Genomic DNA, 23712 nt, shown 5'->3' with positions numbered 1-23712 from the left:
TAGGAAAGGAGCTGGAGAGAGCAGGGCAGTGGCAACAAGGGTAGGGGAAGGTATGGTCAGGATGGGGGGGGCAGAGGCAGAGCTACAGTAGTTGCTCCGGCACCTGGAGCAGCGCACATGCTGTGCATTGGGGGTGGGGCTAGTCGCCTACGGCGAGTGTCCCAGGGGCGCACCATGCCGATGTCACCCCCCCAGGGATGACACCCACAGCAGACTACACCCACCGCACCTTCTTCTTCTGTCAGTGTGGGGTGGAAAGCCACATAAGGCACATAGGGCACAGGCAGTTAGTGATTGTACCATGTGCCAGACGCTCCTCCAAGGTAGGGAATTGTAGTTGTCCAGCAGCCAGCCCTCCTGTCTGCAGCTTCTGTTGCAGAATGTCAGATCAGCTCTGATTCAGCCCTCCCTCATTTATGATCTTGTTATGGATGAGAAGGCTGATCTGGTCTGTGTCACCGAGACCTGGGTGGGTGAGCAGGGTGCAGTTGGTCTCACCCAGCTGTGCCTACCTGGGTACTCAGTGCAGCATCAGAACAGACTTGAAGGTCAGAGAGGGGGAGTTGTTGTGGCCTATAGAAATTCTCTCTCTCTCCAGGTTCTCTGTCCAGTTATGCATGTCTGTGTGTGGGGTGCCTAGAGTGTGTGCTCCCGGCATTGGGCAACCCAGACAGCTTAAGGGTTCTGCTGGTTTACCACCCACTTCACTGCCCAGCAGTCTCCCTGCCTGAGCTGGTGAGCCGGGTCTCAGCAGCAGTGTTAAGGACTCGCAGTCTTTGGTTTGGGGGGGACTTCAACATCCATGTTGAGGTGACTCACTCTGGGGTGCCTCAGGACTTCATGGCCGCCATGAGGCTGTCCCAACATGCCATTGGCCCAAAGCATGTTACAAGCCACACTCTGGACTTCATTTTCTCAACTGAGCAGGAAGAAAGTGATCATCTGGGGGATATTGACACCAGTCCCTTGTCATGGTCACATCACTTCCTGTTGAGATTAGGCTTTCAGTACTCCCCCCCCCACACCTCTGCAGAGGGGGGAAGGTGCTGAAAGCCTAATCTCAACAGGCACCAATTGATTTCCAGGTGGTTCTGGTGGATTTTCTGGCTGATATAACTGGTGCTTCTGTCAAAGCCCAAGCTTAGAGTGAGGAAAAAGCTTGGAGATGGCTTGCCTGTTATAATGTGCTTTGGGATGACTTTGAGACAATGGACCAAGCTAGATGCTGTGAGAAATGTGTGGTCGCATTCCATGTGCCTTATTTCTTAAAATAAAGAAAAAGAAAAATATGGAGAGGGTTGGGACCATAGCATGTGGGAAGTGGGTATTTAATCATTCCTGCCAATTCAATGAAAAAAATTAAAGGGAGGGCGCTGTTATTAGTGCCAATTGCATATTCCATTCTAAAGCAAATATAAGAAGAGATTTAATTTACAAGGCATCATATACTATTTAGTATCCATGTTATCAGTAAGCCATTAAAACTTAATTTAATAAATTTCAACATAAACATTTCATCAATTGCAAGTCAAACAGCATAGTGGAAAATATCCATCACTAGCAGTATATGACAGATCTATAATTCAGTGGACTCTAAAGTTCTCAGTTTAAAGGTCTGTGTTTTTGTGTGTGTGTAACATTGCCTGATGCCATAAGGTCCACAGAGAAGGTGCTAAGCAAGCCTCTCTGATAGGGACATTCCATAACTGTGGTGCCACCATGAAGAAGACCTTTTGACCAGTGTCCACCCATCATACTGGAATGGAGACACTCAGAGAAGAACCACAGTTGATGACCCATTTTGGTGGGTTTGTGTGAGAGGAGCTGCTCCTGCAGACAACCTTGTCCCAAGCCCATTTATAGGGCTCTAACAGGCATCAGTAGAATCCCTCCAAAATCTCAAGCACATACATTATTTTGTTTCCTCAAGAAAGACACATAATGCCTTTCCTGCTTTCCAGTCTCATTGCCCAAACTCCAGGGTGGGAAGGAAATGTTCATTGGTTGTGCAAGTTGTATGTTAGTTGCCTTCTTTTATATTCAGCATACTTGTTTCAAGCAAAAAGGGAAAATATTAAAGTTTATATATTCAGAGAGGAAGCGTGGCAAAAATATCGACAGAGCCATTACCTCAGAAGTATTGTACTTGTGATTTTCAATGATTTCCTGGCTGGCTGAGGCATCTGATTTGGAAAGCAAACAGTATATTCGCAGCAAGGTTATGTTATGTTAAATACGCCTTTAAGCTGTGAGTGAACCTTGCACATTGTCTTTAATCCACAGTAAGAAAATGAAATAGGAAAGAGGGCCTAGCTGCTATAGCATTTTGGGGTGAAGGCCTGGACCTTGTAATACTTTCCTCTCTGTGTTTGTTTATTCCCTCTTCCCATTCATCTCACCTTTGCTACCGGATCAAAGCATAGTACATTTAGCAAGGCATGTCTTGTATCGATTACATTCAATATTCCAGCAGGCATTTCTTATGTTCTTATCTATTATTGACTCTGGCTGGTAGGGCTTCTCCAGGGCTTCAGGCAGTGGTCTCTCCTAGCATGCCCTAGAGATGGGAGGAACTGAACCTGGGAAACAAATGTTCTACCACTGAGCTATGGTACTTCCCTGAATGAGGTACAATGAATGTCAGGAGTAGTGATGATGATGATGATGATGATGATGCCGCCCATCAGATTGACTTCCAATAAATTAAATACATTAACATCAAACATGAAAAACTTCCCTATACAGGAGAAAGCAGGGGCAGCATGTTTTCATGTTCTGTCATGTATGTTTAAATGCACACACATACTTGTAAACTTGGGATAGAGCCTGCTACTACAATATCTACCCTTCTTGCGGTATTCATTGAATTCAGTGTCTGTAAATGGTTTTCGTTTCACTGTTTCATGACTGATATGCCCCCCACCCTCACCCCCAAAACAACAATATATGATTGCAGGGCTTTTTTCAGCCGGAACTCACTGGAACTCAGTTCTGGCACCTCTCAGGTGGGCACTATTGCCATTATAAGAGGAAAAAAATGAGGCATTCATGGTAAGTTCCAGCACCGCTTTTTCTAGAAAAATAGCACAGATATCAAACTATACAAGCTATAGCTTAGGGTCCCACTCTCGCGCCCCCCCCCCCCAAAATATACGTACTTCTTTTTAATTATATTTCACTATTAATATACTTCTTATTTGTATTTCAGTTCAACAATTACTTTGATAAAATACATAATTTGTTATGTGCAAATGGCTTTAGATATCTATTAGGTCCATAAATTACCATATAGCATATATTCAACATAAAAAACAGAGACAATTTGTTGTTGGCAAAGGACAGATGGACATATAAAGGGCCCCATTACCTTCAGTAGCTTAGGGCCTCATCAAACATAAATCCGGCCCTGACTGATATGATGCAAGTTAAAGAGGAGCATATCAAAAAAATATCAGATGCAAACCCTTAATGTATCAAAACATTGCCTAAAATTTGATGTGATAGCAGTTCCTTTGGGGGAAATACACATGCAATGAAGCAAATGGCAAAGTACCACTGATAATATTGGAGTTTCATTGCATCTTTTATCTGTAACAATCTTTGCACATATGCACCTCATATATGATGATAAAATTCTCTCTCCTTCAACGGGAGGTAAGCCAAAGTAAGTGATCAATGAACTTGACCCTATAGTGGCACAGTATTTAGGTTAATCTATGGATCTGAAACTATATTGTCAATCAGGGCTTGTTGTAGCTCCTGGTACAGCAGATCAGATAGCAGTCAGTGGCTTAGCATGCTGTGACATTTATTTATTATACCTGACAAGGTAAATGGCAGTGACTATCTCAGACACACTGATGTTAAAAGTCTAACAAAAGAAATATAAGCCAAGAATCGACATGCTCATCATTGCCATGCTGATAACTGCTTGAGCAAGGTAAACGTTTCATTCATACTTGCTACAAATGTGTTTTGATGAATAATGGGATTTTTAAAAAAATCCGACAAGGAAGCATATTTGAACTTTACAGAGACAAAAGATGCTACAGTTCCATTCACTTCACTGTTGAAGTTAATTAAGTTTGACTGTATTTTCAATACATAGTGGCTGTTGCAATAACAAGGTAGAAATGGTAAAACATTTATGGAATAAAAAAATTCCTTCAGTGGCACCTTAAAGACCAACTAAGTTTTTATTTTGGTATGAGCTTTCGTGTGCATGCACACTTCTTCAGATGCACACGAAAGCTCATACCAAAATAAAAACTTAGTTGGTCTTTAAGGTGCTACTGAAAGAATTATTATTTTTTGCTTTGACTCAGACCAACACGGCTACCTACCTGTAACTACATTTATGGAATGTTTGAGAAGCATTAACTGCAGTTGAAGGAAAATATTCTACTATCCAAGGGGATTGTGATGTAATCTATCCCAGTACCATAAACACATTTTGAATTCCCAGTGGAGGCATGAACATGGGAGACACAACAAGCAGGCTAACACCTGAAGATGTAGCACAGAGATGAGGATGGGGAACCTGGGTCCCTCTGCTTCCTCTACATGGCAGGCAAATAACCAGTCGAGCAGGGTGAATTCCATCATTCCCTTTCTCCCTCCTGTTTTTTAAATGTACCTTTGTGGAGCTGAGCAACTGCCCGTCTTCAGGTCCACATGGCTGGTGGGCAAGAAATGGCCAAGCAAATGGAGCAATCCCTATTGCTTTTTCTTCTCTCCCATCCCAATGCTTAATAAAGCTTCTCACAGTGAGAAGCAGGAAGAAGCAACTTGATTGGGAGATGCCCCTAGTTTCCTCAGGATTCCAAGAAAGACCTTTGTGAGGACCAGAGATGGTGAGCCCCACTGTACAGGATGGAAAACTTTGTGTACTTCTCTGTACCCTTGATCTTATCAGTCAGGCATTAGTAGTTCTGCTCTAGGAAAAAAAGATTAAGCTCTTGAGAAGTTCTGTGCACAACATTTGCGTGGACAGGCGGAGTCCCCCAAACCCCAGGCGACCCCTGAGCGGAATAATGACACAAGACAACTTGCTATGGGATTAAAATTGGCCACAACTTTATTAAGATTCAGATGTAGGGAGACCTTGGCTCAGGCATTGGGCATTTATCCTTCCCAGTCCCCAGCCGGGGATCTGGGAGACATCAGGGTTATCCAGAATGTGTGGGGATTGGGCTGGCTCTGGAGAACATATGTTCAAGCAGAGACCCCACCCCTACCCTGTTCGCCGCTGCTGGAGGGGATAGCAATGACAACCTCTCGGCGTATGGCCAATGCCTCCCCTCAAGACCCCTTTAACAGGGAACCCTGGTATCACCGCTGCAAAAGGGTTGGGTGGGTCACTGCTTCACACAGACACACCCATTTAGTAAGATAGACTAAAGAATTCCGCCCAAGGCCTGAAACCGCCAAAGTTGTGACGTTTTGCTACGGGAAAGACGAAACCTGCCAATGCAGGAAAATTTCTTTCCGGCCCTTCAACAGCGACCTTGACGTAGCAGCGCCTGCGTACCTGTGGAGAAGAGGTTAACCTGCAAAAGAAGACTTAATTGAGGGAGTGGAGGGTGGGAGAAGATCTGGAGCTGACTGCCGCTTCCCAGGTAAGCTATACCTTCTGTTGTGTGGGCAGGGCAGTCCCTCCCCTTACCTGGCCAGTCCCCTGGCAACGCCTCCCCAGGCAGGACTGAGGTAGGCAGAGACCCCAGGTATCCTGCCTGTGGAGGATGAAGCCAGTACTGAACTACCAGGAGCTGCACTTTGGATCCAGGGGCTGTGTGCGACCACGCAAAATCATCCCCCATTTGATGTGGGGAGTGGTCATTTCCAATACTTGTTGATTTTTTATAAGTTTTATAGTATCAACTGCTGTGGCATACTTAATATTTTAGTGCTTTGCCTTGTAGCCGTGGGCCAAACGAGAAAGAGCGGAGATGCATAAAAAAATTAATAATACATACATACATAAAGTGAAACCTCAGTGAATTATAAACATTTTGGAACTTCCACAATTGTTCTGAGTAAGTTTAAGCTAAGGTTGAGTAAATAACAATACAAAAAAAAGTGGTGAAATTTGAGTGTGTCTGTGGGGAGGTAGGATTTCACCTCTAAGGGAGAACTAAAATCTAAATCAATTCAGGACGAGTTTGAAAAATAAAAATAAAAAAATTGTTAGACATGGATTTTCAGACAAATTTTAGGACACTTAATGTTGAATGAATATTGTGAGTTTATATATGAAGGTTGAAGGAATAACTGTTATTAACATTTATTACATATGTGTTCTGCCCTTTAGGATGGTTATACAACATCATAAATACTACTACTACTACTACTACTATTATAATTGATAATAAATTATTAATCACCATGTACAGTATAATGTATTTTATATGTTATTTTCACTAATATATGCATTTTTATGCATATCTTACCCTAGCATATACATATTATTTTACACATCACTTGCTTGTAGAACTGCATTGCAAAATTCAAACAAGTGCAACTTTCAAAGATGACTACGGTATGTTTAAATTTGCATATGTTCCAAAAAGTGCAAATCAGGTAGGTTCAACTATAAATGGGAACTGAATTGAATTTCCTCCACCCCATCCCAACTCCCAAGTATGTGGTGTTGAGATTTCAGACCTAGTGTGTATTTTACCAAATGTACACAATTTTACTACACATGTTTGGGTTGGAAAACTGCATTGCAAAATCCAGGTAACTGCTAATTTTGAATTACAGTTTTTTTAAAAAAGAAGAAGAAGAGGAGTGAATTATGTAGCTTTGGGTGAATGTGGGGACTGAACTGAATTTATCGTCATCCTCCATTCACGTGTTGAACTGCGGCAGCTTCTGCTGAAATTGCTATAAAAACATGCTCAGGTTGGAGGAAGCCCTTGGCAGAGGTAAAGGTAAAAAGGTAAAGTACCCCTGGACAGTTAAGTCCAGTCAAAGGCGACTATGGGGTTGCAGCACTCATCTTGCTTTCAGGCCGAGGGAGCCGGTGTTTTTCCACAGACAGCTTTCAGGGTCATGTGGCCATCATGACTAAACCGTTTCTGGTGCAACGGAAGACCGTGACTGAAGCCAGAGCGCATGGAAACGGTGTTTACCTTCCCGCCGCAGTGGTACCTATTTATCTACTTGCACTGGTGTGCTTTCGAACTGCTAGGTTGGCAGGAGCTGGAACAGAGCAACAGGAGTACATGCACACGAAAGCTCATACCTATGACAAACTTAGTTGGTCTCTAAGGTGCTACTGGAAGCCATTTTTTTATTTTTTGTTTTGAGGAGTTCACTCGAGGATTCGAACCACCGACCTTCTGATCGGCATGCCCAAGAGGCTCAGTGGTTTACACCACAACGCCAACCGTGTCCTCTTGGCAAAATATCTCCCCATGTGAGTATACCTGATGGTACGAGTTGGTTGCCTTGAGGATGGATGGAGCTCCCTCAGCCAGCATCTTCCTTCTCAGCATAAAATAATTAAGAGTATCCAGCATTAGCCATGACGAGCCATTTGGCATCTCCTGGCCCTGACATTTGCCCAGCTATGGCAGGTGCTGATGCCAGGCTTGAAGAAAACAAAAAAGAGGGCTTCTACACATCACACTTCTTACATGAAGGATGCTTTCCCATCCAGCAAGCAATGGCCTCGGTCTAAGATGCCATTGCAGTGCCACCAATGCCTTTTTGAACTGAGTTTTATGCACTGCAGTTCCCAAGCACTGGCTACAAAGACCATGCTTTGAAATGTAGAAATGAATTGAGTGGATCATTCATTTTTGAGTAGAATTCTTGCATTTGAATCATTGCAATGACTTTCACGTTTAAAAAAGGGGAGAAGAGCCCTCTTTATGGAAAAAATATGCTTTATTTATTCTTGCTTTGAATTTCTGAGTAAACTTTGAAGTATTATGTTCTACTCCTTAACTTCATTGTACCTATCATCTCTTTTATATTGAGTTTCACTGAAAGCACAGCATAGGCCTTTGCTGCTCATTATATTTGAAGGGATTGAATTTAAATCCAACATTATTCTCACCTGAGTAACTGATTCAGGTAATGTCGCTGTTCAGCCACTGATCTGGGCATTCCTCTTTTCTTCCTAAAATATTATTTCACTGTTTTTTCCCCAGGAAAGAAGTGACTTCCATGTGTTAATATGGATCTAATCAGCTCAGTGATAAGAGTTCTACACCTGGATGCCTATAACCTGCCTTCTTTCCCACTTCAATATCAAGCATCACATTTGCCCCCATCTCCTTCAAATGAATACACATTCTTAAAGAAGTCCAAAGACGTGTCATAAAAATGGATATGCTGTAGGGTGGCCAGATGCAGAAGAAGACAGGACTCCTGCACCTTGAACAGAAGAAGGAACCGTCATCTGGTAGAGCTTTCATGAGAAGCTACAATGGCTGACATTGTTTTGTGCTCTACAAAGGTGGAGGATGCCAGTCCTCTTCTGCATCTGGCTAACCTGGTAGGTGTTACTCACATATTCCAAATTAGAAAATGGGATTACAAAAATTGGGAATAGTTAAACTATGGAACTTGCTCCCACGGGAGGCAATGATGACCACTAACCTGGAAAGATTTAAAAGAGAATTAGAGAAATTCATGTAGGACAAGGCTATCAAAGGCCAGGATGGCCATATTCTGTCTCCAATGCCAGAACCCTTATGCCTCTGAATACCAGTTCTTGGGAACTGTAGGTGGGAATAAAAGTGGTGTCCATCTTGCAGGCTTCTCCCAGGCATCTGATCAGCCAGCATGAGAACAGGGTGCTGAACTAGATGGGTCGTTGGCCTGATCCAGCAGTCACCTCTTATGTTCTTAATGTATATATCCAGAAGATCCTCTTCCTGGTGATCTTCCTTTTGCTATTATGCTTGAAACTTTTAAAGATGTGAACTGCTACTTCAAAGCCATGGGTCCCAAACTTTTCTAAACATACCCCTGCTTCAGCATATTGAAGGATAAATTGAATTGGAAGCTTTCTTTCACTGTGTCAAGCCATTAGCCCATTAAGCACAGTGGTTTTTACATTGACTGGTATCAGATTTCTAGGGTTTCAGGCAGGGAGCATTCCCAGCCTTATCTGGAGATCCAAAGCATGCATTTAAAGCAGCTGCTTTACCACTGAATTATGGTTGTTCCCTGGAGAGACAAAAAGAGGAGGGGATCATAACAACTGGGTTAATGTTGAAGAAAGTGCTGTTTCTGCTACCAGCCACAGCATTTTCAAACAGAACATAGTAGCAGGTTTTTGACCGTTCACCAAATTGCTGTCACTTCTCTTAACTGATCAGATAATGTTGTGTGGCTGTGCTGTGTAGTATTACTTGAATGTAGGCTGTGCCTAACTTGCAGATACACTCTAGAAGGTGACAGATGCTATTCTTCTTCTTTGGCGATCACTTGTAGCCGAGTAAGATTGTCTTCCATAAACAAGGTTTTAACAATGGGTCCGTAAGTGACTGTGGAGGCCAATTCTGGATCCACACCTCCTTCCACAGGGGGGAACATTGCTTTTCAGGCGGGAGTTGATCATGGTGTGGATTTGCCAAGCGTGCCTTCTTCTTAGCATGTTTCCCCTTTCGTCCTGAGATCGAGTTTCTTCAAAGCCCATGACACCTTTGGTAAAGGCCATTCTCCAACTGGAGCACTCGCAGGCCAGTGTTCCCAGTTGTCAGTGTTTATACTACATTTTTAAAGATTTGCCTTGAGACAGTCTTTAAACCTCTTTTGTTGACCACCAGCATTACGCTTTCCATTTTTAAGTTCGGAATGGAGTAGTTGCTTTAGAAGACAATCATCAGGCATCCGCACAACATGACCAGTCCAACCAAGTTGATGTTTGAAGAATCATTGCTTCAACACTGGTGATTTTTGCTTCTTCCAGTACACTGATATTAGTTCGCCTGTCTTCCCAAGTGATGTGTAGAATTTTTCAGAGACACCAATGATGGAATCTTTCGAGGAGTTGGAGATGGCGTTTATAAGTGGTCCATGTTTCACAAGCATATACCGTAGTAAGGTTGGTAGTACAATAGCTTTGTAAACAAGCATTTTTGTTTCCCTGCGAATGTCCCGGACGTCAAACACTCTGCATTTCAATCGGGAGATTGAATGCTATATGCTGTCAAATGCTATATGCTGTATGCTGTCAAAGAGTGTTAGGACCTGAGATGTGACCTAAAGGGACCAATGGCAGTTATTGCATTGCCTCCCAGCTGACTCTAATCTAGCATAGGAGTCACAAGGTAGTCATTCTGCACCTCTGCTTCTAGGGACCTGATTGGCTGGCTTTGGCAAACTACATGAATTTCCACAGCAACTGCCAGACTTTTGATGAGCATATGGTGAGCAAAAAGCAATGGAAGTCATACTGGTCCATAAGAAAGATACCAGATTGGGCAATACTTTTATTAGGACCAACCAACAATGTCTCCCCCCCAAAATGAGCAAACTTGGTGTTCTGGGGCTGGATATCACACTATGTGGGGGCACATAGAAAGACACACTCAGCCTCTGCCTCTGTAATGGGTTTTTAAAAAATGTTTTCTGCACCATTATTTTAATAGTCAGGTGGACTGTAGCCTCATTCAGGGGAAAGGAGCTTCCACACACGATGCATTCAGGAAGCCATTTATTGTGCACTCAGATGAAAGCATCTACCATTTTTAAAATTTCAAAAATTGCTCTATGAATTATCCCCAGAGTGTTCATCAGGGATATTGTGTGGCAGCTACTGAAGGTTCGTCTGATTGCTGATTAGCGTGCTAACTATGCTATTTATTTTATCCAAAACGCTGCTTCTGTCAGCCTTACTTTACGCAAAAGAGAACTGTACCCTTGCCTGGTACAGTAACTTATATATGTGTAGTTTTTGCAGCTCTTCATATGAATTGAAAAGAAAGAAAAATGCCATCTGTTTCAGAACAGTAAAGTGTAAAGGTTCTAAGGAAAGAAATGCAGGATGCATATCTTATTTTGACTAGATTTTATTCTTCTTTGCAGATAAATTGTTAGTAATGGAAGTTACCTCTGGTGACAAAATGCCCAAGGTAATGGCGTTCAGTGAGCCAACAGGATGGGAGGATGAATCAAAATGATGGGACTGTTCACTTTCATTTTCTTACAAAAAGTGTCCCATTATTTTCTCACATTGCAATAACTTCTGGGAGCTGCTAAATCCCAGAAGGAAAGGAGATGGATCACTCGAGGAGAAGAAGCCAAGGAAGTTATGTGGCTTTTTGGAAATGAAAGCTTAGCTAAAATCGGTTTTGTAAACATGCAAGTGTAATATGTCCCTTTATTTGAGTGGAAGGGGAAGTGAAAGAATGGCATAATGACAAGCACAACAAAAGTGATCCCAAAGCAAAATATATCAAGCTATGCAGACATCTTCTTCAGCTGCATTTCAGCTGCATCACACGGGTTCTTGGTCCCAGGACATGTGTGTGTGTTGGGGTAGAGTGGGGTGCGGCACAAAGCGTGGCTGTGCCAGCCCAAGCCCTCATCACTGACCAAGCCACGGCGGTGTTTATCGAGTTTATAGCAGGGGTCAGCAACCTGTGGCCCATGGAGGTTGTTTAAACGGCCCCCAAGCCACCCCTGAGCCGCCCCTAAACCGAGCCACACACTCGGTGAGTTTGCGCACGCTGTGCTAAACCGGAACAGTGCAGAGCAGGGACTCGCTTCTGCGGCACCAGAAATCGCGTCCACGCAGACACGATCCGGCCTAAAAAGCGATCTCCATGAGAGTGAACTGGCCCAGGCGAGGTAAACCTTGCCGACCCCTGGTTTATAGTGTTCATAGAGTTAAACCTTCTGTGCTTACCTATATTTAAATTACTGTATTTTTCCATGTATAAGTCTAGGTTCCCCCCCTAAAAAGTAATGTCAAAAATTAGGGGACATCTTACACACGGATACATCTGCCCCCCCATTTTCTTAAATCTGAGTCCCCTAAAATAGATACATGGGGGCGTCTTATAGACGGAAAAAATACTGTATATCCTGTGCTATATTACTGATAAATTGTTATTTTTGTTTTATATGATAAATCAAGACACCTTCAGATACCTAGAATAGTACAGGTAAAATGGTGACAGCCACTAATTAACCTAGGAAACAGCTGATGGTATAATTTGAGATGTTGGTTTATATATGGCTTTGATCTCTCACATTCTACAGCTGAGACATTCAGCGAGACTCTAGTTTTTGCTTGCACCAAATATTTTAAAACATCTTGTGAGCCATACACTCCATCAGACACTTATGGAAAATGATTGTTGGCCCAACAATGCACACATTCTGTTATTTATTCAGAGGTTCTGTATGCTTCCAACTTGCCCATGCTTTTGAATGTTCCCCTTAGTGTTCCAGCTGGCAAACCTCCACATCAATAGCGCACTTTAATCCAGCGAAGAGAGAGAAAAGCCAGACATTTATGTGCTGAAACAACCAGGCAAGACAAGCTAGATGAAGAGGGAAACATTGCAAAGCAAACACTGATTTTGGCAAAATAGAAACAAGCTTGCTTGAGTAGGTGTGTTTTCCTTCTAAAATACCGACCAAGAACACAAGAGCTTTGGCACACATTCTGTTCATTCACAGAAGTCAATCGACCCCGAATTTAAAAGATTTAAAACCAATCTACAAATTAGGACAATCCAAGAATTCATTTGACTCAAAAATAACAATAAAGATCACTCAGTCCAGAGCTGAGGGACGTTCTTAAGGCTGGCTTATAAAAAGAAAGAAGAAAGGAAGAAGTTGAGCAAACTCTCAGTACTGTTGAAATACATCTCCCATGTAATTTCACACCAATTAGCCGACGTTTTGAAACCGTGCATAGTGAAAACGCATTCTGCGATCATTTTTTAAAGACTGGCAGTGCTGCCAGCAATAGTACACACCCAGCTTGGCACAAGGAGCCAGGGCTAAATGCCAAAGCTCTCACTCACAGTTCAAAACAGGTTGCTAACACACTGAGTCTGTTTCCAACATGGAATCCCCTCTAATGAATTTAAAGAACCAGACATCTGCTAGCACACCAAGCAACGAGAAACAAAAGCTTACTTTGTATTTAGGCGCAGATGCTGTCCCCTGCTCGACAAGGCTAAAGAGCAGTCATATGGCAGATCCATTTGCAGCTGGGTCCCACTTGTCCCCTCCATTTGAAACTAGGATCTGCTGTTATTTAATTCTGAATATACAACGACACTTGTAAAGGAAACAAAGGGAAGCAGCTGGGCCTGACCTGTGTCATGTTGTTTCTGGTTTATGTTTTGGGAACCATGGTACCTGATGGAAACTCTTCCACCCAGACCCTCCAAGTGTCCTTATTTTCAAGGGACAGTCCCAGATTTACAGAAGCCATCCCACTTTGATTTGATCCCAGAATGTCCCACTTTGCCTTAGGACGTCCCTATTTTTATCACAGAAATGTTGGAGGGCATGGAATATGATGTCCCTATTTTCCTGGAGAAATGTTTGAGGGTATGTCCACCAGTTTCTAGAGGCAACACCACATTTCTTTCTCTCTGAAACTGCCATTGCACAGACTTTGGTAGATACTCCCACCACAGTCGAAGAAAAAACAACAGTCAGGAAAATCCCGATTTCTGTTGATAAGACTGAACAATTTTGTAATCCACTGAATCTCCCTGAGGAATATTTTATTGAGTTGTAAATCAACCCACTCAACATCTTTCTCTGATCTCATGTTCTGGCAGCCTCTAATGTTCCAGGCATCTGTTTATCACAGTATCGCCTGCTTTTAACAGAGGCATGCTGTTGGAAAAGAAAGTACCAGTTTCTGAGCAATCAAACATCTCTTTTTTTTGCCTCCTCTTAAAAAACAGGACTTTATTTGTCCTATACTACAATTTGCCCTTGATCCACTTGATGCTTAATTTGTCTACCACTCCAGGGGAGCACACTTTTTCCAGAACACAGAATGGAAAAATGGTGGCTTGTTTCTTAATTAATGAATCCCTCACGCTACATAGTTTGGGGCCATATTCCGTAACTGCCACACAGAGATTGGGTACATAGCGATAAGCCATCTGTCTGCTCTGCAATGGCTTCTTTTCACCTTTGCAAGTGGCTCTATGCCACATTATCTCATTGTCACTTTTCTTCTTGGTTGGGTATTTTCTTCCTTGACTGCTCTTTGTTAGGCATAAAGTTTAATTTTTATGTGTGATGCTTGCATTATCCCCCAACCAAAAAAAAAAAATTCTAGTTGACCATTTCAATAAAATCCATCACAGCCAGAAAGGGGAATAAGCCTCCCTCAACAGTCAACCAACAGTTAAACATACCTTACGGACAGGAACAGAAAATAGATTGCACAAAGTCCCAGCGCTACACCTAAAAGTAGAACAGCTACATGTTGGACTTTATGTGTGTTTGGGGCCTAGTCTATCAACCTTTACTCCTCTCACATAGACATCTGGTGGCATCAGATGTAGGAGAAGCACACCACAGGCAGGTGGATGAGAAGGGAAGATGTGTTTTGCTTCCAACCAAATGTAGAGGAGCAATATGGGAAAATATCATCCGATTAAGTCCTTCCTGTGTTTTACTTCCATGTGGAATGCGATCACTGTCTTTTACAAACAAGGCAGCCACACTCCAGGGACTGAATTAAAATGTTTGCATGACAATACCAACTTCATCCACCTACCACTGGCTTCATCTGTGAATATTATATCTGTTCACTGCTTCAACAGTTGTTTATAACATTACTTTTTTAAATAACAGTCTAAAGCAGTATTTAGCTTTTATCTCTAGCATTTTGATGCTGAGGTACCAGTCAATCTCAAGAATCCAAGATAAAGGAGTTTTAAAAGTGAGAATATCTGTTAAAACACACTGCAGTCCTCTGTGAGTTTGTCAAACCTAAATGTTAATGAAATTCTCCCTTTCAAATTACATCCACAAGGCAAACATTGATAAGAGGCCTAGTTATCAAGGGTAAAATGTGATTGTATTGCTTGTTTTACATTTGAGAATCCACATCAAAAGCTGTAGGTCATGGGGGGTGTGGTATTTAAGAGTTTTCTATTGTGTCATTAAAGTGACAATTTCCCCCAAAGGCAAGATCTGCCTGGCAATTCATTCCCAGATGATAATTTAAAACATAGTAGCTGCTACAGGGATAGATGTGTAGAGGTGCCGATATCTGTTCCCACCTTATTGCATGCTCTTTCTCCCCTTAGCAGAAAAGGGAAGGGCAGAGTAAGGGTTTAAGACTCCTTACCATCTGCATTGCTGAGCTATGTACAAAATTTGCACATATACATGCCACCATGAGCAGGGGTGCATGTCTTGGCAATGGAATGCCTACTACTCATATAATTGTGTAGTATGTAAAGTAAGGAAAGCTTCCTTTTGTACACCCTTCTGCAATGCTACCACAGACGAGGGCTTTTTTGTGACCTTCATAGGCAGCTAACCTAGGGCTGCCATATTTCAAATGGTGGTTGAGTTTTTTTTGGGGGGGGGAGGTTTAGTTCTGCCTGAAGTTTTTGTGGAAAAGCAAAAGCAAAAATGGCACTGCTGCCATGAGCTGCCATACATCCAGATTTTCCCGGACATTTAGCCAATTTCCACCCAAACACTGCCACCGACTGCAGTATTCCGGACATATGGCAACCCAAGCTAACCGACCCTGAGAGAAGGTAGAAACCAACAGTCCTGAGCAGCAGGAAGCAACTGAATTGTTATGAAATGTGTTTTGAACCCACAGTTGTCACATACAACCCTCTCGTTTTGAGATCTTTTGATGTTGAGACCAGAGTGTGTCCCCAAACTGCCACTTTAAAGAATCAAAGAAGATCGTTGAGGATCATTCAAGCAATTTATCACAATAAAAAGCAAATTAGCTTCTTTCTCAAAAAGACATTAATAAGAAACAATTGGCACAGACTTTCATAATCAGCATGTTAACAATAGGCTTAACTTATTAAAATTAACCTAACTAGTCAAGTTGCCAGTTCTACAAACCAGCACATAGAAATTCTAGTATGTAATACATTAAGGGGGCAGTGGAAGGTGTTGGTTGCGGCTAGGAGAAGGGGAGGTGTTGGCAGAAGAGATGGGGTGATATCAGAAGGAAAATGGATGCAGACCAGAACCATTTGCTTTAGAAAGGGAAGCGGAGGTTGTCATAAGGAGGAGATTTGGTAGGAATTGCTGTGGAGTTTTGGAAAGGTGTTTAGGGCTCGAATCAGGATAAATTCTTGTGACTGGAATTCCAGCAGCCATTCCTTGTACAGGCTACCCATATCAAAATAATTACAATTCAGTTTATCTCATAACACTTTCTTATGAGTGAACATCCTTACAACAAGAAAACCCAACAAGCAATCCTTCTGTTTTTGTTCACTACTGCTGTTCTCCATCATCGTACTTGGGTGAACTTGATGATGCACAACTGTTGGCCATAACTCTGGTGTTCACGACAAACTTGCCTTGGAAAAGAAGGAAATGAATGTTATTGTCTCACATTGCTCTGGTTATGGTACATTCAGAATGGACAGTTCTTCAACCCTTACCCAACCTTGGTTTCTCAGATGTTGTAGGATTACAACCCAGCCTGGACCATTGTCCATGCTGGCTGGGGATCATCCAACAGCATCTGGGGACCCAAGGCTGGTCTAGAGCAATATTATTAGGCCACAACTATTATCTCCTGCATTTCCTGTTTAGTGGTGCTGCATGGAATCCAGGCCAATGAACTTTGGATCAACTTCAAGAGCCTCCTTTCTCACCACCAACTCTCCTCTTCTAAGCTCCTTCTGTTGCTTCTACTGAGCCAACTCTGAGGCTAGAATTGTTTCCTCCCAGTGCTGGCACAAGGAAGTGGATCCTTGCCACCTGGCACAACAAATGTGTTGAAAAACTCGGCTTATACACGATTATATACGGTACCTTCCCATATACCCTCTTCACTAAATTGCAGTTTGTAGGTTGGTCAGAGCCAAATGGGATGAGAAATTATGCTTTAGTTTTAATCAATAACATAATACAATTAACACAATTTGAGTCATACCTAGATATAATTTTTTTCAAAAAGAAAAAAATGTAAAGATGCCCTTTACAGCTAGTTTTTTTGCCTCCATAAGCAATAATACATTGATGATCAGGTTGTTTTTTCCAGGGGAAAAAAGTTGGCTGGCTTTCATAAATGTGTGTAATGAGCTTCAGTGTAATTATCTAGATACCAGATTGTGTGTGGATTGTTACGAGGTCTCAGATTTCTGTTCTGTCAAGTACAGCTGCGCTAATCAAGCGAGCATCAAATGGCTCCCTGGTTTCTCTTGCCTCTCACTAGCTTTCTGCACAAATTCTGAGAATTCCAGAGTAAAACCAAATGCATAGCTAAGTTTAACAGCAATTGTTTTTTCTCACATGTTTACAACATGATATTAGTTAATTTTGCTCTCAACAGAGAGCACACTAGAATTAACATCATTAAAACAAGGGCATTTTGTAGAAAAGTTGTTAGACTGAGGGCAAGTGGGTGATAAACTAATTTTTATTTCCATGATGGCAGTCCCATAAATAAGTGGATAACTTTCTCATAAAATCAAGTGGTCTGTTATTATACAACCGCAGGGATTCAGCAGATGGAATTAGTATAAGTCATATTGTAGCAGCAAAGACATAAACAACAATGAGGGTTGTTCAGAAATAAGATATCCGCTAGGTCATCCCCATTTTTCTCCATTGCCAGTCAATTTATATTTAACATACCATGTTTCTCCGAAAATAAGACACCATCTTATATTTATTTTTCCTCAAAAAAACACACAGTGGCTTATTTTCAGGGAATGTCTTATTTTTCCCTCCTCCTCCTGCCGCGGCTGGCATTGCTGCTGCGCCTATCACTATGTCTTATTTTCGGGGTATGGCTTATATTCCTTGAATGCTTAAAAATCCTGCTATGGCTTATTTTATGGGTATGTCTTAAAATATGAGAAACAGGGTAATTAACCTGTTGACTTCATCAAAGCTCTAGTGTTAAGTTCAAAAAGCATAACTAATATACAACATATATATTGTACCTGAAAAAATGAAATTATGTTTCCCACAACACATAAATACAAGAAAGAAATAAGAATCTCCTTCCTTCCTTCCTTCCTTCCTTCCTTCCTTCCTTCCTTCCTTCCTTCCTTCCTTCCTTCATTTTGTCATCTAGATATCATTGCTTGGAAGCCTAGGTTATTCTCTTAGGCAGATACACTGTTCCATTACAGCACACATTCAGTATTATGTAGCAAAGACCAGATTTTCTGCAAGAAATGATAACTGGCTGCTATGGTAATCAAGGTTGGTTTGAGTGCAATTCCTCCATACCCACCATACTGCATGTGTATTGACTATATAGATAACTGAATGTGCTTAGAAATCACCACCAGTATTTGAGCCTTGCTTTAATGGGGTTTCCAATCATTGGCAGAGTTTCTAAGCATGTTCAATTGATTGATTGATTGAATGAATGAATGAATGAATGTGCATGCATGCATGCGTCCACCTCATCCCCTAAACACATATGCTTGAGCACAGCTCCCGATGAACAAATCCTACATGTTTTACAATGTTTTAATGAAATCTGCTCTGAAATTCTTCAAATAAATGAAGTGGGATATAAACACTTCTCAACAGAATAATAATAAAAAAATCACCACTTCCAACAAGATATGTAGCAGAAGAGTGACTGTTTAAAAAGTATTCTCTCCCTACTGCGTCTTCAGAAATAATGGGAAACATTTTAGGTTACAGGTTTGTAACAGAGAAATAGAACTGACCTGTCACCCACAGCCTGGGTGAGGCAATCACTCTTGTCCTAGGGCTACTAAACCTCTTCAAGTTATCAGTTAAGGTTTCTGTCCTGGGCATGTAGGAAGAAGGAGAGAAAGAAGGAGATGCCAGAAAGACAAGAGACAGAAGGAAGTGGCAGAGAGAGAGAGAGAAAAGGGATGGTCCCCATGTGGCCGCTGATGGATTACACCCAAGGAAATATGGCCCTCCACAGAAAAAAAGGATTTTCCACCCCTGCCCTACAAGGAGGGGGGTGTTTTGTCTGAGGGTTGTAATAGCTGTAAGGAGTATTAATTCACTTTCTTTGTTGTACCTGTCCTATAGCAAATAAAGCCCTGGATTCATTCTCATATTGCCTTTTCAATGTGCTTTTTCCCTTGTCTAGGTTGGCGTTGCTGCTAACCATGCTTGGTGTAAATTCTCCAGGAGCGAGTCTCTGTCCAAGGTACTGAAACTACAATGCTTAAATATGTGGTGAGCTCCTGAGCAGGGGTATCAATCCTGTGGGATGCTCCTTTGAAAGAGGTTTTCCTGCAGGGAAGCTGCTTGAAAAGGAGCCCCCTAAAATAAAGGATTGAGGCCTCCACTCGGCAGTTATTTGGCATCGATCCTGTGGGGTGCTGGTTCAGGAATGGGGCAAATGACAGCATTGGCAAGACTCTCAGAAAGTTGCAGCTGCTGGTTGCCTTTCTGTCTAATGTGTTCCTCTCTTTCCTGCCTAATATTCTACCCTCTGACAGCCCACATCTCTCTGAGACAACCCGCCCACCCCACAGTGATACATGACTTTGACTCGGTCAATGCCCAAATCCCTTTAAATAGGCTCAATTTGGCTCAGGAACTGAGTAAGTTAGGGTGGGATGTGGGGTTGGGAATAATGACAATGACAATGACAACGACAATGACAATTTATTATTTCTACCCCGCCTATCTGGCTTGGTTTCCCCAGCCACTCTGGGCAGCTTTCAACAGAACATTAAAAACAGAATAAAACTTCAAACATTAAAAATTTCCCTGAACAGGGCTGCCTTAAGGTATCTTCTAAAAGCCAGATAGATGTTTATTTCCTTGACATCTGATGGGAGGGCATTCTACAGGGCAGATGCCACTACCAAGAAGACCCTCTACCTGGTTCCCTGTGACCTCACTTCTCACAGTCAGAGAACCACCAGAAGGCACTAAGCGCTGGACCTCAGTGTCCGGGCTGAACGATGGGGGTGGAGATGCTCCTTCAGGTATACAGGGCTGAGGCTGTTTAGGGCTTTAAAGGTCAGCACCAAAACTTTGAATTGTGCCCTGGACCTTTGTATAGTTTCTATCTTTCCACATTCAATCTGGATAGCTGAAGAGGGCTGCTGCCTTCCTTATTGCAAATGCTTCTCTGCCTTTTTCCTCCACTGTGTAAAACTGTTTCCATCACCCCATTCCTATGCATGTATTAACTTTCCAAGTCCTTTTCATGAAAATGACAAAGTGGGTTCCAGCTCATGATTCAGTAAGCGTGCTTGTCTTTAAAATGGGTGTAATGATTGCTGTTTTGCTGTTATCTGGCTATTCCCATTTTAGATTGTTTATTTGTATGTTATTGCTTTTAATACGTATGACTCAGCTGCCTTGAGGGTCCCAATTGGAATAGAAATTGGAATTGAGCATAAATATTTTAATTAATTAACAAGGGGCAGGCCCTCGTAGTAACTAAGACTGCATTAAATGGACATTAATAATATTCTGTAGAGTTTTCATCACTGGAATTCCTCAAGCAGTTTCCTGCTAACTCTCGCCTTAGGAAATTTCCCAGTAGGATATCGCATGACATGAAGTGCTATAGAAATGCCTGGCCTATGTGGCTTCCTAATGAGATTTGCTATAAATAGATCTTGCCTATCAGGCCACTTTGCTTTAAAATGCCTCCACCCACTGCAGAAAGGAGGTCACAGAATCTGCCAAGTTATGTCTCCTGACAATGTAAACTTATCATTGCAAAAATTGCTACCAGGCATTTGGCGCCTTAAGGAACATCTGAAATCTACATGATGATACTTGCTGGCTTGTAACATAGTACATTCATCCTATAAGTGCTTGTAACAAAAATAAGTCAATTATACTAGCAGAAGAATCTAAAAACATGATGGAACTTAAGGGAAAGCACTGGTGCATCCAATGTGGAAAAAAATAAGAGCAACTAAATCAATAGATACAACAAAAGCAGATGTTCAGTTAGGACCTGGACAGATATATTAGAAGGCAGGCCAAATCTTCCTAAGAAATGCATTGAGATAAATGCAGGGCAAGTGACAGGAGCCTTGTTTTCCTGAACTAAACAATTGCTAAAATTCTGCACCCCTTCCACTGAACTGAAAGTGCCATAGAAAGCTGCAACTCCAGTGCTGTGGTCAAAGGGAATTCCTTCCTGGACAAACAAATGATAAGTACTAATCAGCTCTGATTACCTGTTGATTTAAAGGGCAAAGGATCTTTGGCATAAGCCTATCTTTAGCAGGTGATCAGAGCCATCAGAGTCAACTTTGTCATGTCTTGAAGATAAATTAAAAAATTGTCGAGTAGCACCTTATAGACCAACTAAGTTTGTTCTGGGTCCAGGGCTCAGCAAACTTTTTCAGCAGGGGGCCGGTCCACTGTCCCTCAGACCTTGTGGGGGGCCGGACTATATTCTGAAAAAATATATATGAATGGATTCCTATGCCCCACAAATAACCCAGAGATGCATTTTAAATAAAAGGACACATTCTACTCATGTAAAAACATGCTGATTCCCGGACCATCCATGGGTCGGATTAAGAAGACGATTGGGTCGCATCCGGCCCCCGGGCCTTAGTTTGGGGACCCCTGGTATAAGCTTTCATGTGCACATGAAAGCTTATACTCAGAACAAACTTAGTTGGTCTCCAAGGTGCTACTCGACAATTTTTATTTATATTTATTTCGACTGCGTCAGACCAACACGGCTACCTACCTGTATCTAATGTCTTGAAGATGTTTACCTTGTAAGAGGACAAGGGATCAGTTTTTAAGTGTAGCAGTTCAGTTCTTGCTTCCTGCTTCACGAGAGCTAATCATAGATTAGCCAATTACAGTTAGCTATGATAACATGATGTTGCACAGGGATCAGAGTCGTAGCAAGAATATACTTTGCAGTTAAACCAGTCCCAATGTGTACAAGTGGGGTGGGTGAATTTGTCTGTTTTGGCTACTCTCAGTGGAGAGTCCTAATGGCCAGCTAGAGATGCATGGAGTGCTGTCATTGGCTGCTGGACCTGAAAATTCCCATCCCAGTGTTAGAAGGTTCAAGGTTCAGTCTCTCCCATCTACATACACAGCAAGCACTCTACCACTGAGCAAGGCTTGCAGTTGTATCATTATTACCTTGTCAAAATGCTCTTGTGGCTTCATATTCTCTCGCAGCAAACAACTGGCTAGGATAATTAATGCATTTTTATATTTTATGTGACTATTGTGGGATGTATTGCCTGATGAGGAAGGCATTCGCTAATGACAGTGATGTAGTCAATAAGCTGTGGGAGGGGGGATTAATTGCATTATTACAATATTCCACCCTGAAAATAAAAGAAAAGCTTGTGAGTTGTGCCTTATACAAAATCCTGCGCGAAGCCTGACTAATTTTAACTTGAGGTGATTAGCCAAGCAAAACATTTTGAAAACACTTTAGAAGAAGCATAATCTGAAACAACTAGCATGAATATAATCATATACGGAATCAGAATTTCCTGAATGATTGCGTTGTGAATACCAAACACTGGGAGTACAACATTTTAATAGTTGTCTATCATTATGTATTACTCAGGGCCTCTGTTGTAAATGAGATGTTTACCTAAATGAGCTTATTCCCTCCTGGTAAAAAGAAAATAGATAAATAAACCAGATGCTTGGAATTCATTAAGATCATTGAGCACACTGAAATCATCTTTCAAACTTCCTTTTGACACTGTAATAAAGTATCAGTATTTATGAGCAAAAGCATATACCTGGATGGTAGTCATGGAAAACTGATTTCCTTATGTTTACAATTTCTGGATATATTAAGACCCAGTTGTCACAATTTGGGAGCTCCTGTACACAGGCAGAGTCTTATAGGAGCACACAGCTTCTCCTGAGTTGGGGGTTCTCACAGTCTCATCTGTGAGACTCTGAATGATGAGTGACATTGTCAGAAGATAATGTGAGAACATAAATAATAAGGCAAAAAGAAACCATCTAGTTCAGGACCTGCTCTCATAGGGGCCAAACAGATATCTATAGGATGCCCACAAGTTCAACAGCACTTTCCCCACTTTCCTTGTATTTCCCAGTAACTAGTATCCAGAAGCATACTGCCTCTGGTAGCGGAAGGAGAAAATAGCAAACATGACTAGTAGCCATTGACAGCTTCATCCTCCATGAAGTTGTCTCTTTGAAAGCCATCCAAGTTGGTGGTCACGGCTGTGTCTTATGGAACCAAGTTCATTCCAGTCAAGCAAAAAAAGCCTCAGGGTCCAAAGTGGGGCAAGAAAGGGGGTATAGCCTGGGATGGGCCAGATAGAGCAGTCTGAAGTGCTGTATTTGGACTCTGCACCTGAAATTCCTCACCCCTGGTCTAGTGAATAGCAGTGTAATGTGGGCACCATGCCCTCTGCTTAAACCCTGCTAGCAATAAGCTCTCATGCCAGTTAGTGTACTAGATACAGTGGTGCCTCGCAAGAAAAATTCGTCTTGTGAATCGCGGTTTCCCATAGGAATGCATTGAAATTTCTTTTTTTTTGCCCATAGGAACGCATTAATTAAACTTCAAAGCATTCCTATGGGAAACCGTGATTCGCAAGATGAATT

The 23712-nt window shown here is 42.0% G+C and overlaps 1 long non-coding RNA gene across 1 annotated transcript in view; it reads left to right on the top strand.

Moving 5' to 3' along the window:
• The window catches only part of LOC118076833 (uncharacterized), a 50983-nt gene that overhangs the window by 9863 nt on the left and 17408 nt on the right, over positions 1-23712 (top strand). Inside the window, exon 2 of the long non-coding RNA XR_004691569.2 lies at positions 19253-19312. This is a non-coding gene — a long non-coding RNA (uncharacterized LOC118076833). The remainder of the gene's footprint in view (positions 1-19252; positions 19313-23712) is intronic.

This window comes from Zootoca vivipara, chromosome 11, assembly GCF_963506605.1.
Source record: "Zootoca vivipara chromosome 11, rZooViv1.1, whole genome shotgun sequence".
NCBI lineage: Eukaryota > Metazoa > Chordata > Lepidosauria > Squamata > Lacertidae > Zootoca > Zootoca vivipara.
This window is presented reverse-complemented; position numbering and strand designations above follow the sequence as displayed.